Genomic DNA, 12781 nt, shown 5'->3' with positions numbered 1-12781 from the left:
AAAGGTTTTGGAAATGTGATCATGTAGAAACTTTTCTCTCTGAGTTCAGTCCAAAATAGATCAATTAGTGAAGTGTATTGTATATTTAGATGTCTGTATTTGTGTGTGTGTGTGTGTGTATGTTAGAGAGAAAAGGAGCAAGGCAGTGCTACCTGAGCACCCATAATTGGCTTTAAAGTGTAGTTTTATTGCTCTGTTTTCAGATATGTTATGATTTGTATTTATCTTTGATGGAACTACATAGTTATGCAGTGAAATAATAACAGGGTAATAAGATTGAAGAATGAAAGAAATAAAAGCTATACGCTAATAGCCATATGCCTGTTTTGTCTTGTGGCCCTTAATACTGCTGTGAAATCAAGACTTGAGCATGTAGTATAAAAACAAACAGACAAGGTAATTTAGCACCAGGGAGAAGCAATGCTCAATTACTAAAATTATATGTAGGTGCAATAACTCTGTACTGTCTACTAATGGTGATATTTGAATAGTTATTTCCCCTTTTCTTGTTGTAAGTGGACCTATCATTTGTCTTTGTGTGCTACTAGCTACTAATTAATATATTATAATATATAATTTTGCTTTAAGTTTGTTTTCAATGTATCTTAACATTTCAATAAAGGAAGATATTTTGTTATTTTGAGGGGATAAAAAGCCTGGTTGGTCAATTAAATATTTTCATCAAGCAGCCACATTGGCTGGTGACTCAGAAAGTTCATTTCGGACCCTGGTTGCAGAATTAGTTTATACAAGGAGAAAATCAGACTTCTTTATTCAGTCTGAGCGAAAGTTTCCACTCCAGCAATGTCCTTCATGGTGACATAATGACACTCACACCTACAAATGTAAACACAAAGAGAAACATTAAGTCATCATGGTAAATAAGAAGAGTTCTAATTGTTGTTTATCCTGTTTGCAATTTGCATGCTGTTTCAGTGTTATTGTGGGTTTTTGTCCAAAATCTTAATGCATGCAAGTCTGGGGCAGTGGAGACTGTAAAACCGTAAATGTTGCTTATTAGTGATGGATGAAGGATCATCTTGTAGCCATTTAAATGCTTGCTGGGATGTACCTGAGCTGTCTCTGACCCTGTGTTATGAGTGTCCAAGGAGAATCAGAGAGGCTTTGAAAAAACGTTACAAAAAGTTCTGGTCTCTTAGAGATTTCTGCCTCTTTTGGTGTAACTTTGGTACAGAGTCTGTGAGGAATGCTTAAATGGATGGTTATTGTTATTATCTGTGCTATCAAACTCTATTGTACTGTAGTTACTGTGGAAACATGTAGACATGACATCATCTCATCATCGCCGTCTGTGTTTGGCTGGTGGTCCACAGGAATATTGAAAAAAAACAAAACACTCTACAAAAATTGGCACACAAGTGCAGGTTCTAGTGCCAGCATCTTTATAAAAAGTTAAGATTATGCATTAAAAGCATATGACCATCTTTGTGCTGATATGTGTAAGTGGTAGTTATCACTGCGAACACACACAGTGTCTCTCATCAACCTGCTGTCCACTTCCCACATCCATCCACACAGTATTCCGTGCCATGTGTCCACATGTTTGCCAGCTCAGAGAAGCATATCGGTGTTACAAATAAAGTGGTTGACTGAGCAGTGCCTGTTTCGAGTTTACCTAACGTCTACCTAGCGTTTACCTAATGTCTAGTGCCTATATATGGGCGTGAACTGAAAGACTGTTCGCCCCCTCCAGAGTGGTAATTTACCCCTGTGGGTGACAGAGGGAGAAAAAGAGAGTGATAGAGTGCAAAAGGGAGGCAGACAGAGAAGGACAAAGAGAGGGAGAATGAAAGGCGTGACCCAGACAGACAGAAAAACAGACAAACATGCATTCATTTGATTTGATAAACTGGCCAGAGTACTGGTGAATGTCAGGCTAAAGGTCTGTGTAGGATCGACTTTCACCGCTGCAGTGCCAAAGAATTACATCTCCAAATCTAACGGCATAGGCCCCAAGCGCAGGCACATATAAACACCCTTTGAAAATCAGTTACTGTGGAAATAATGTGTCTTTGACTTCACAGTGAAAGGTAGTCAGGTGCATGATGGGTTCCACATTGTAAAACGTAACATTAGGATTTGTCAGCTTCAAAAGTCTTGATCAGTTTTCAGGATGTGGTTCTACCTTTCATATTGCTACATTAAGTTTTGGCAGGGCAGGCCAGTGTTGCCAGTGGCTGCAAGAAGTATTCATTTAAAGTAACTCGTCCTTCAGTTTTTTATATGGAAATCAACTGAGAGCAGTAAATGGACTGTATTAAAATAAATATATCTGTATCTGGAGGGTGCAGTCACTAGTGAATCAGTATCCTGGCCAAAAACCACACCACGATGACCAAAGAACAGTCTAGTCGACTCAAAATATAACAAAATATCCAAGTATTAATTTTCCCTTGAGATGTAGGAAACAGTACCTACACAAAAAAGCTTGGCTAGAGTTTGCCAGAAGGCACGATGGAAGTCTCTGGTGTCAACTAACGAACAAACTTCTACCAAAATTAAGCTCTTTGGCCATCAGACTGGACAATATGATCACACAGATGAAATATGATGACACTGAACATCGTTGCAAATGCACCATTCCCACTGTGAAGCACAATAGTGGCAACATCATGCTATGGGGATTATTCTCTGCAGCAGGCCCTTGGAGGCTTGTGAAGGTAGAGGGTTAATAAGAATGCTGCATTATATAAGGAAAACCTGATGCAATCTGGAAAAGAACTGTGACTTAAAGAAGATTTGTTTTTTGAAAAACAAATCAGTGTGTACCTTCAGCCTACGGCCGAAGATACACACAGTTGGATTCAGAAGAGCGGACGGTTTGTGACTGGACTACAGCAGGACTGTTCACTCACAATACCAATGCAATTCAACCTCACAGAGCTTGAGCATTTTATTTCAGGGATGTAGCACCAGCCTTCAGTACAGACAGACTGGCTGTTAGCAAGAAATCTCCATGTGGAAGGTTGGACATAGGACAGATGTTTTCATACTTCTAGCTGATAAGAATATACTGTAACTGTGGGTAAAAGGCATTTAACCCCAGTAGTGGAGCTGGTCCAATGTAATGCAGTACAAGGTATCCCATTGTGATCGTACTAATAATTACATCATAACAAGGGGAATACAACAGTCAAACATCTTTTCTCCTGAATGCACAATACTCTATAGGTATATAAATATATGCACAAACAGACAAAGGCACATATTTGCAGGTGCACACTTGATTTCATAAAATGCTGGTAAGGACAGTGACATCATGTGAGTTATGTACTGTAGTACAGTGTCGATTGTTACCACCAGGCTCCTTCCCATGACTTGAAGACCCTCACCACAGAGGGGAGAGGCTTCAACTCCCAGGAGGGTTGAAACAGCAGCAAATCAAGAGTAGGGCCGTACATAAACATACGGAGGACCCATCAATCAGTGTGCTGTGAGGACAAGAGACTGAAAGACATGAGGGACAGAGGAAACAGCTGGATTAGGAGAGAAGAATGAGAAGTGTATGTGTGTGAGAAAGGAATCAGCAGCAGAACAGAAAGGAGAGTACATGAGATCACAGAAAGTCACATATTCTCTGCACCAAGTCTGTGAACTCAGCATAAATCATAAGCTAATTTCTCTGTGATGTCACAGATGGGATTTTAGATAGCAGGACAAATGAGATACAGTATTCTTATTTGAAGAATGCGTGTGTGTGTGTGTGTGTGTGTGTGTGTGTGTGTGTGTGTGTGTGTGTGTGAGAGAGACTCTCACATCAGATGTTTTGCAAACTGATGTAAGTGGAACGATGAGGTCAATGCTTCAGTACATGCCAGACGTACTCTGACACGCATACACACACACACACACACACACACACACACACACACACACACACACACACACACTGAGGCCAACCATAATGTATATTCACAGGTTCCGTAATGATTTTATAAATACTGAACATTTCATGTCCTTTTATGACAGCATCATCAGGCGACACCCACTGATTCTGTGGTTTTCAAATTTGTTCATCAAAAGATAGAAAGTTTAGTGGCCACTTGGTGTCAGCTGTTTTTTTTTTTTTTGCATCGTTATAACCTGGAACTCTAATGTGGAATGAAACCGAAACTTAACAAATGACTTATTATATAATTACAGACTTAAAAAATAAAACACAACATAGATAGATAGATAAATAGACACAACAAAAGAATAGAGGAAGCAATCGTGCAAACATTGTGACACTGATTCATATTCATCATGCTGATTTAGAATCTTCCTGATAAATATTGTAAATCTTACAGCTTTTAAGTTAGTGTTTTTGGTGCAGCATTTGTGTATTTATACTTCTCTCCAGTGCAGCTCAACCAGGAAGCACTGCAGACCTGGAAAAGGTTGGTTTAAAAATGAGATAAGTAGGTGATACAGTTTAATCATTGGTGCTTAGATTGCAATCACCTCTTCTAAATACAGTTGTTCATCTTAATGACCACTTAATTATCTGCAGACAGTAACTCATGTTCCTTAAATACACTATGTCAACTATGGTTACAAGTGTCATTTGACAAAGTCGTTTTTTCCTCCTTAAAAATATTTTGCAACTTTGGAGTTACTCTCCTCAATCACTCAACACAAGCAGCTTTTCAAATCCTGCCTTACTTGTCTCCCTTCTACTTTAGCGTTCGCTTTTTAACCTTACTCCAGACATTTGTAAAGCGGTGATGCAGTCAGTGCCAGGACTGTAATCCATCCGGAGTCATACATTGGTCAGGCTTAGAGCGGACATAAAGAACTGATTGAAACTTAAAACTATGACCTTGACAACAGCAACCCCATCATGCAATCTGAGGTCATTCAGCTACCCGTTTAGTATAGGATCACCCAGTTGAGAATCCAGATGATGAGTCTGTCCCTGTCACCACTGCAACAGTAGGACAGATGGAGACGATTATGATGTGGAAATCATCTCATTCTACTGCTGACATCATTAGAGCGGGCCAATTAGAGGCAAGCTCATCTATCTTCTTGGCCGACCTGATAGTTTTTTACACTTCTGGATATGCACACTGAAAATCTGATGCTAATGCAGGCTGCAGCCTTAGTTATTGGTTTTTTATTGGTCACAGTGTTTATATTTCCCCTGACGCTCCTCATTTGATGAGGTGCTAAAAATGCCAGTCCTGTTGTATCCACATCACCTGAACACCAATGAAGGTATAATATCATGTAGAGGTCAGACGGTCATCATACTGCAAAATCAGGAAATGCAGAAAATTAGCAACATGTCCAGTTTTCTTTCAGCCCGTTTTGGTGATATTTGGATCCTGATGACTTTATGTAAAACTATATAAACAAATGCACAAAAACAAGTTTGAGAGAGAAAAACTCTGACAGTTTCAACCAACGCTGAGATTGTTTTGCATTTTAAGGCCTCCAAACACATTTCACTTCATTTGTGCTAGTGTGGTCACACATGTCTTTGGCTTCTAGTGACTGACTGGTCTCAGTAGTATTACATATATATACCTTTAAGTAAACGTGAAGTCACTAAGTGTCCAAAGGCGTGTATTAGAGATCTAGTTCATTCTCCCTCTATAACTGCTGAGTCTGTGTACCCGTACACTAACCGAGTGGCCTACAAGTGTCGGCTTCTTATCGTGATGATTAATGTCCTCTAAATGCCACCGCTGCAGTGGTCAGATGACGTAACACTGACACTGAACACATTACTCACTTCCAGCACATGCTTCATTTATCCACAACAGCTCACTTTGGCAGAGACATTTTAGTTGGCACTGAAACCTGCTTAGATTTATTTTTTAATGTTGTCTTTACTACTGTGAAAAAGATACCGCAAGACTTTAATTTTGATAAGAACTGAGTAAAGAAAGAGGCTTAATCAATCAATCAGATGTGACCAAAGTGAGAAAGTCCGGATACTAAATGAATGTCACATAGCTAATATAGAAAGGACCACCAGAGCATCAGACCTGCTTATAGTCTTGATATACAGGTGGCAGCTGAAAAGGAATGCTAGGGTTATGTCTTGTAATAAGAAATGTGCCACCTGCATGCAGAGAGTTGGTTAATTTAGTAATAATACAAGGATAATAATGATATTTAATGTCATTAAATATCATTATTATTATTAAACATACTATGTCACTTAGATTTTTACCCTTTTATTGTGGCAGTGGACACATTCTGGACAGTCACCAGTCGATTATGTAACTGTGCAATACCTTTATCAATTACATTAGAAAGGCTGTGGAAGGCTTTGGACTCCATCCTCCCCATTTCTGACATGAATCGTGAATTTGAATTTATACAGCACACAGCAGCTTCTTCATCTTGTAATAGCAATTCAAGAAGGCCTCAACAGTTAACAGGAAATATGCATGTAGCAGATTTTAATAATATTTTTATTTTAATATTACCATTATGTATAATTAATATAATCTAATTAGTATATAAGTAAAAAAACGTTTTTAAGAATCTAAAACCTGATGTAGTTAAATAGTGTTGAATATGTTAATACACTTTGTACAAAGGTTTTACTGAATCAATTCATGTTTAAAATAACACTCAACATCTAAACCAAGAAATGTTTGTCAGTATACAAAGAACATAAACACAGTCTATGAATGAAGAAAGGTCAGTGTTGAAGCAACAAGTCTGTCTTTTATTTAGTACCTAAACCACAATCAGGTGACAAATGCAAAAACAAATTTGGTCTAGTTTCTGTTATTTATTGAGCATTGAGATAAAAAGCTTTTAACCATAAAGTCAATGATCAACAAAAAAAGACTTATTGCTTGTCTGATGACTTAATGCAGCAATTACAATTATCTCTGCAGCCTGATAGTCTGAACCCTGACACCAACAGCATCAACATAAAACTCACTTTCCTCCTACTCATGGATGTCTGTGCAGTGCTGAACTGTGTGTATAAGTGTGTGTGTGTGTGTGTGTGTGTGTGTGTGTGTGTGTGTGTTGCCATGCATGCCACAGCTATGACTGTAAAATGTTTGATGTTTAAATAACACCCAAAGCGCAAGAGTATGATTTAATCACTGTGCAGCGAAAACGAGGGAGACTGAAAGAGTGGGGGGTGTAGACAAAGACGTGAGACAATTTAAACTGAGCTGCCACTCAAGGCTTTGACAGCAGAATTTATGAGCTCTGCTTGTGGTGCATACCTGCAATTACGCCCTCTTCTCCTGACCATACATAGAATCGGGCTCAATCAGGCAGCCGTGATATAAACATTGAGTTGAGACATTTTGGCAGCTGAAGTTGTGACCTAAATGCTGAAACTATGAGCAGCACTGACGGCACTTTTAGAAGCAAGAGAGAAAATAAAACTAATGAAGTTACTGTAATCTTTTTATAGACTATCTGAGCAGTCTGGTCTGCTGTGCCATTAATCATGGATGATGACAGAATATCTTTGCGGGGTGGAAACTTTGCTTTGACTTTAGTTCAGTGTTGCATGTGCACTCGTCTCACTTTTACAGCCACGGCTCAGTCACACCCAATGAGGACTTAAGCTGCATATTAAGTTATAATACTATATTGAGTGTATTGTAATTTGTATGCTGGAAGAATGCTCAGTTGCCAGTTTATCAGTCTAATACAACAGTCCTGCAGCGAATAGTGACGTTCAGTTTTTGATTAAACCTCAGTTCAGTTTGGAAGCTGTTGTACTCTTGTGGTGTATCACATTACATTGGCTGTTTTTTCTAGTATTATAGAAACTGTGCTCGAATAAAAAAGCTTGAAAACATGAATCATGACTGATTCAACACTTTGTTTTTGAATTAAGATCTGAGTTGACGTTTACTGGCATAAACCTAAGATTTTTATTTTCTTATGACAGAATAATTCAAAATGTTAATTCCTGATGTAAGTCTAACAAAATATACTGGAGCACAGTTTGAATGGTAATAATCTGGATATTATAAACATGTGTTGTCTGCCATGACATCATTAGAGTCGCTTTTTCTGGCTGATTATCATAGTTACTGTGATAAATAGAGAACCAAACAAAAAGAAGGATAAACTAGACCAAAGTTTGTGTCAACCTGGACAGCTTGTTGCTCTAAATTAAATATATTTAACCACACAGAATATCGTATAGTGATTATTTCTCAGGTTGCCTCTGTAAATGTGTTCCACTGCTGTCTGTAGAGCAGACTTTCATTGTGTGCTTAGAGATAGGTCTCCGTAATTTGCAGAGGTGGAATAAACTCTGACCTCACTGCACAAGCATTTTCACACATTGCACAGTGTGAAACGTTTGTGGTGGTCTGGCTCCATCGTTGTTAAATTCAATCATGCTTTCTGTGTCAGTGTAATGATAGGAATTCACATGGTGGCTAGGATTCCCAGTAACTTTTAAAGGAATGATGAACATCAGGTCCTTAGAGTACTAAATTCTTAGTGACTGTAAACATTTAAAATGGCTGTGAAATTAAATCTGATCTTTTAGTCATAGAATAATATCACAGTGTAGATTCATTTATAGTTATAGAGTTTTCTGTCTCTGATGCAGAGGTTTATGGACCCTGAGAAAGTCTGTGTGTAACTGTTTCTCTTTTCTGATTTTATTCCCTAACTGCCCTTCTCAGAAGTATGTAACACACAGCTCAAATGGGAATTTCTCTTGTGTTTCTGCCACAGATAATGACAAGGATATCGTCTACGTCAAATATGGAGTCCCATTATGCAGCCTAAAGAGAGGCAACTGCTCGACGCTCCATTTAGAGGGAGTATTCACTTACAACACACACTGTACGCGTTCAGGGGCCTGGCAGCAGAGACAGCAAGAGGTGATGTCACTGCCCAGGGAAAATCTCTGAATCCCTCCCAACTTGGATGTTTAATTTACAGCACATTAGCCATAAGTGGTCCCATATTGTTACCTATGACCTACTTTAATGTTTAATGGGTGTTTGAGGTAGAACATGTAGGACCTGTGATACAGTATATATAACATGACTATGATGCTGCTACATGCAGACGGACATAACTCACCTGCCTCAGTGACACATCTTCCACCCAACCCCAATTTGTTTGCACTGCCACTGTACAGGATAGGAACATATTTGACTCTTTTTGCTCTTTTGTGGCAAACATAAGGCCTGAGACAGCAAACAGACGATTAGATAGACAGATACAAATGCTAAACTGCAGGTTCATGACCAGAAAACACTTTTAGGTTGATGTAATGTTTATATCTTTTGAGTCCACTTTTTCCAGTTTATTTCTTATTTTAAGGAGCTTGGAAGTTGTTTATATTGTACACATGTAACATTAATGACAATATAACCAGACCCAGAGCTCTGCGTTGATGTAATAGTTTGACATCTGTCGGGGCAAACCAACATAAACTGAGCACAGTGACACATTCAGTCGCGTTTAATGGCATGCTAATTATGGAATACATAAATAATAGTTGCTCTTCTCTTCTCTTATCATAAGACGTGACAACAAATGTTGTTAGAGGCAGGAGAGTGAGAACGTAGTAAAACTGTTTTGAGGACAGGAAATTTGGGCATTCAGGCAGTCTTAATTTGCTTTGTTTTAATTATTTTATCACTACTTTTCATGACATTGCTTCTAGTCTGTGATATATTTTATAAGTGTTAACTGTACCAGGCTTTTTCCTGTCCACTGTGCCTCACCCTTCCTTGGTTCTCACTGACACCGTTACACTATCTTGCTTTCAACTTTCAACCCTCACTGCTGGAAACAAAAATGAAGCAAAAACTTACTGACCCTTATGTTTTCACAGACTGCCCAATGGGTTGTATCAATTAACTTGCTTGACAAGTAAAAAAATAAGAAGAGATTAGCTACAAAAGGACCAGATCTAGAGAGTATCCTGTCTATTAGACATGATTTGTCAGGATGACGAGGCCTCTGTCCAGCCGGTTGCTCATATCTTAACCTAAGGATTGATCTTTACAAAAAGCCAAATAAGTCTTGACAGACACCCCTTTACTAATATATACGAGGTAAATGTGACTGTCATTGACAATAATTCCTCCAAAAAAAGGCTTTAGGATCTGTAGGGTCTTCTTGATTTTAATTTTGTGTGATTATCCTGATCCGGGATAATCATAGCTGAGTCAGGTTTTTTGGGAGGTTACATCTTGAGGGGATTTTGGGTCCTTACTTTCCTACCAGGTAGACTTGGTGTCTCTTTGTGCTCACTTTGTGTCTACAGTATTTATTATTGTTATCTGTCTGTTGTCATTTTGCATCTTTGGGATGATTTTCCACAGTGGTGACAAGTAACAAAGTGGATTTACTTACATACTGTTGTTTTTAGGTATTTCCATTTTCAGTCCATAATAGTTTTTCAAAAGAAAGTTCATAAGGAGATGTCTGGGATGGGGTACAGCCAGGAGGAAGGCAGTGTTTCCACACCACCAGAAGTTATTATCAGCGACCTTTAGATGAGATGTAAAGACTTATATGAGAAACATTTCTTTAAAACAAACCCCAAATAATTTTATTTGTGGGGTATTTGTAGGAGTAGTGGACAACCTGGGTAGAAGATCTGTTTGGGAGACTTGTTTAAAGACAGTTTGTGGGATTTTGTGTCCTGATTTTAATTTTCAAACAAAGACAACAACAACAAAATTCTTTTAGAACCAAATCATCCCTGTATTTCCACAACAGAATTGCTTAACCTTTCCCAGTTTTAAAACGGCCCCATGCACAGGTCCTAAAGGCTGATGTTAATTCAGTGATAGGCTCGGCAAACGTCATACACAAACACTGTAGTCTACGCTTTTGAAAAATGTCATATCTGGGGACCAGTATATTACTCAAGAGGATTTAGGCCAACTTTATTCTAGTGCATTAATCTGTAAATTGAAAACTTGCTGATTAAGAGGTCACTGTGTTATCATAGAAAACATACATGTGTAATCACACAGTCTTATGTGCTATCAGGCCTCTGTCTTATGTCACCGCAGCTGGGGTTTCACATGATGCAGAGCTGATAACTGACCATATCAACTCTCTCATACATATATGAAACACTCACTGATTGCAGGAAGGTATGAGGGTGATTATCTTTGGATAAATATTGTAATATGCACATTGATACCATGGAATCTGCAAAATTAGGCTTAGCCACAGATTTGATTAGAGGTATACCTTATAGTGCAGTTGTTCCCGCGCTTTGTTAAATCAAAACACTGAAATAAAACAAACTTTCTATTCTAAAGTCCTCTAACTATATGTTCTGTGATGATGACTGTGGTCAATGTAAGTGCCGTCTCTACTCTGACGAACAGAACAGAGCCTTACAATATTTGTCAGGTAACAGAAAACGATTGTGACGGTGTTCTTGTATGAAGGAGACTAAAGTTGGCTAATGTTGTAATTCTGGCAGTGGTATACCAATGCTGCACTGCCTTAAATGGGAAACAGAGACCCAGACCTCTGCTTTACTACAACATGGCTCTGATTAAGACCAGATTGGTCTGCCTGCGGTTGGTTCTGAGCCACAGCCAATTCCTACTCGAGGACAATACTGTTAGCATGGTGTTTGCATCTATGTTAATGTCTCCCACATATATCTGCATTAGAGGAGATCCAGAAAAACTCTTGATTTTTAATTAGCTGGATTGAGTAGAAGTAATTCTGTTGTCACTACAGTGCAGTCTGGGATGACCATTCCTATGTAAGCCCAGCATTCATGATAGATAATATTTTGGCCCATTACTAGAACCCACACTGTGTATCAGAAAATTTCTTTACAGGATGTGATGTTTTATTTCCTTTGCTCTGTCAAGTCTTTTAGTTCTTAGTCCTTTTCCTAAGAATCAATATCTTGTTATCTACAGGTAACAACATTATTTCATTTAAAGCTGTTTTCTTCATTCAAGAAGAGTATTTAGTATTTCAGTGATTCCATGGATGACAGTGTTGGTCATATTTTGTGAAGTCATTCATCATCCCCAGAGGATGAATCTTCCTGACTTTTGTAGTTCTCTGATCAGATCAAAATTCAGTCTCAAAACTAGTGACTAACTAAACTAAACTTCTTATCTCTACTTTGATATATAATACATTGTTCTTTTGTGCAACCAATGTACAATCAACAGGTTTTACACTTGATAGAAATGATTAAATCTGGATATGCAATTGCAGGAATGAGGATATTACTGCAAGTGCAGTCCCTCTCAGCTTATGTACTACCAATTTATTTACTGTATCTCAGAAACATCAGGACAAATCTTCAAAACTTTGAACTGTCACAGATGTGTCTTCTGTCTCGTCTATTTTAAATGTGCTTTTGCACCAACATTTTTGTTTCATTGTTGCTTACCACCTCCTTTCTTTTTTATCATTACGTTTTCATGGCAAAAATTCATCAAATGTATTACACATATTATATATGTATATATCTTAATGGTCTTTGTTATCTAAATTATTTTAAGTAGGAAAAACTCTTCTCTTTTCTTCTCTCTTTCACATACAGTAACCAATGTTTATCTGCCACCATCTTGTGGCCAAAATGAAAGTTTTATCTTCTTCTCAAGGCTCAGGGGTAATAATAATAATCATCATCATCATCATCATAGTAATAATAATAATAAGTTATTAATGAATTGATTAATTATATTATAACAGATTTTACACCTGGTTGCAGTAATAACCCTTCCTGTTAAGGATTAAAGTTTTAACCATTGCCGACTAATTTTTATGTCTGGCTAATAATCTGTAGCTGTAATCGAAAACACATTTGTGCTTT

This window comes from Anabas testudineus, chromosome 14 (assembly GCF_900324465.2).
Source record: "Anabas testudineus chromosome 14, fAnaTes1.2, whole genome shotgun sequence".
Lineage (NCBI taxonomy): Eukaryota > Metazoa > Chordata > Actinopteri > Anabantiformes > Anabantidae > Anabas > Anabas testudineus.
This window is presented reverse-complemented; position numbering follows the sequence as displayed.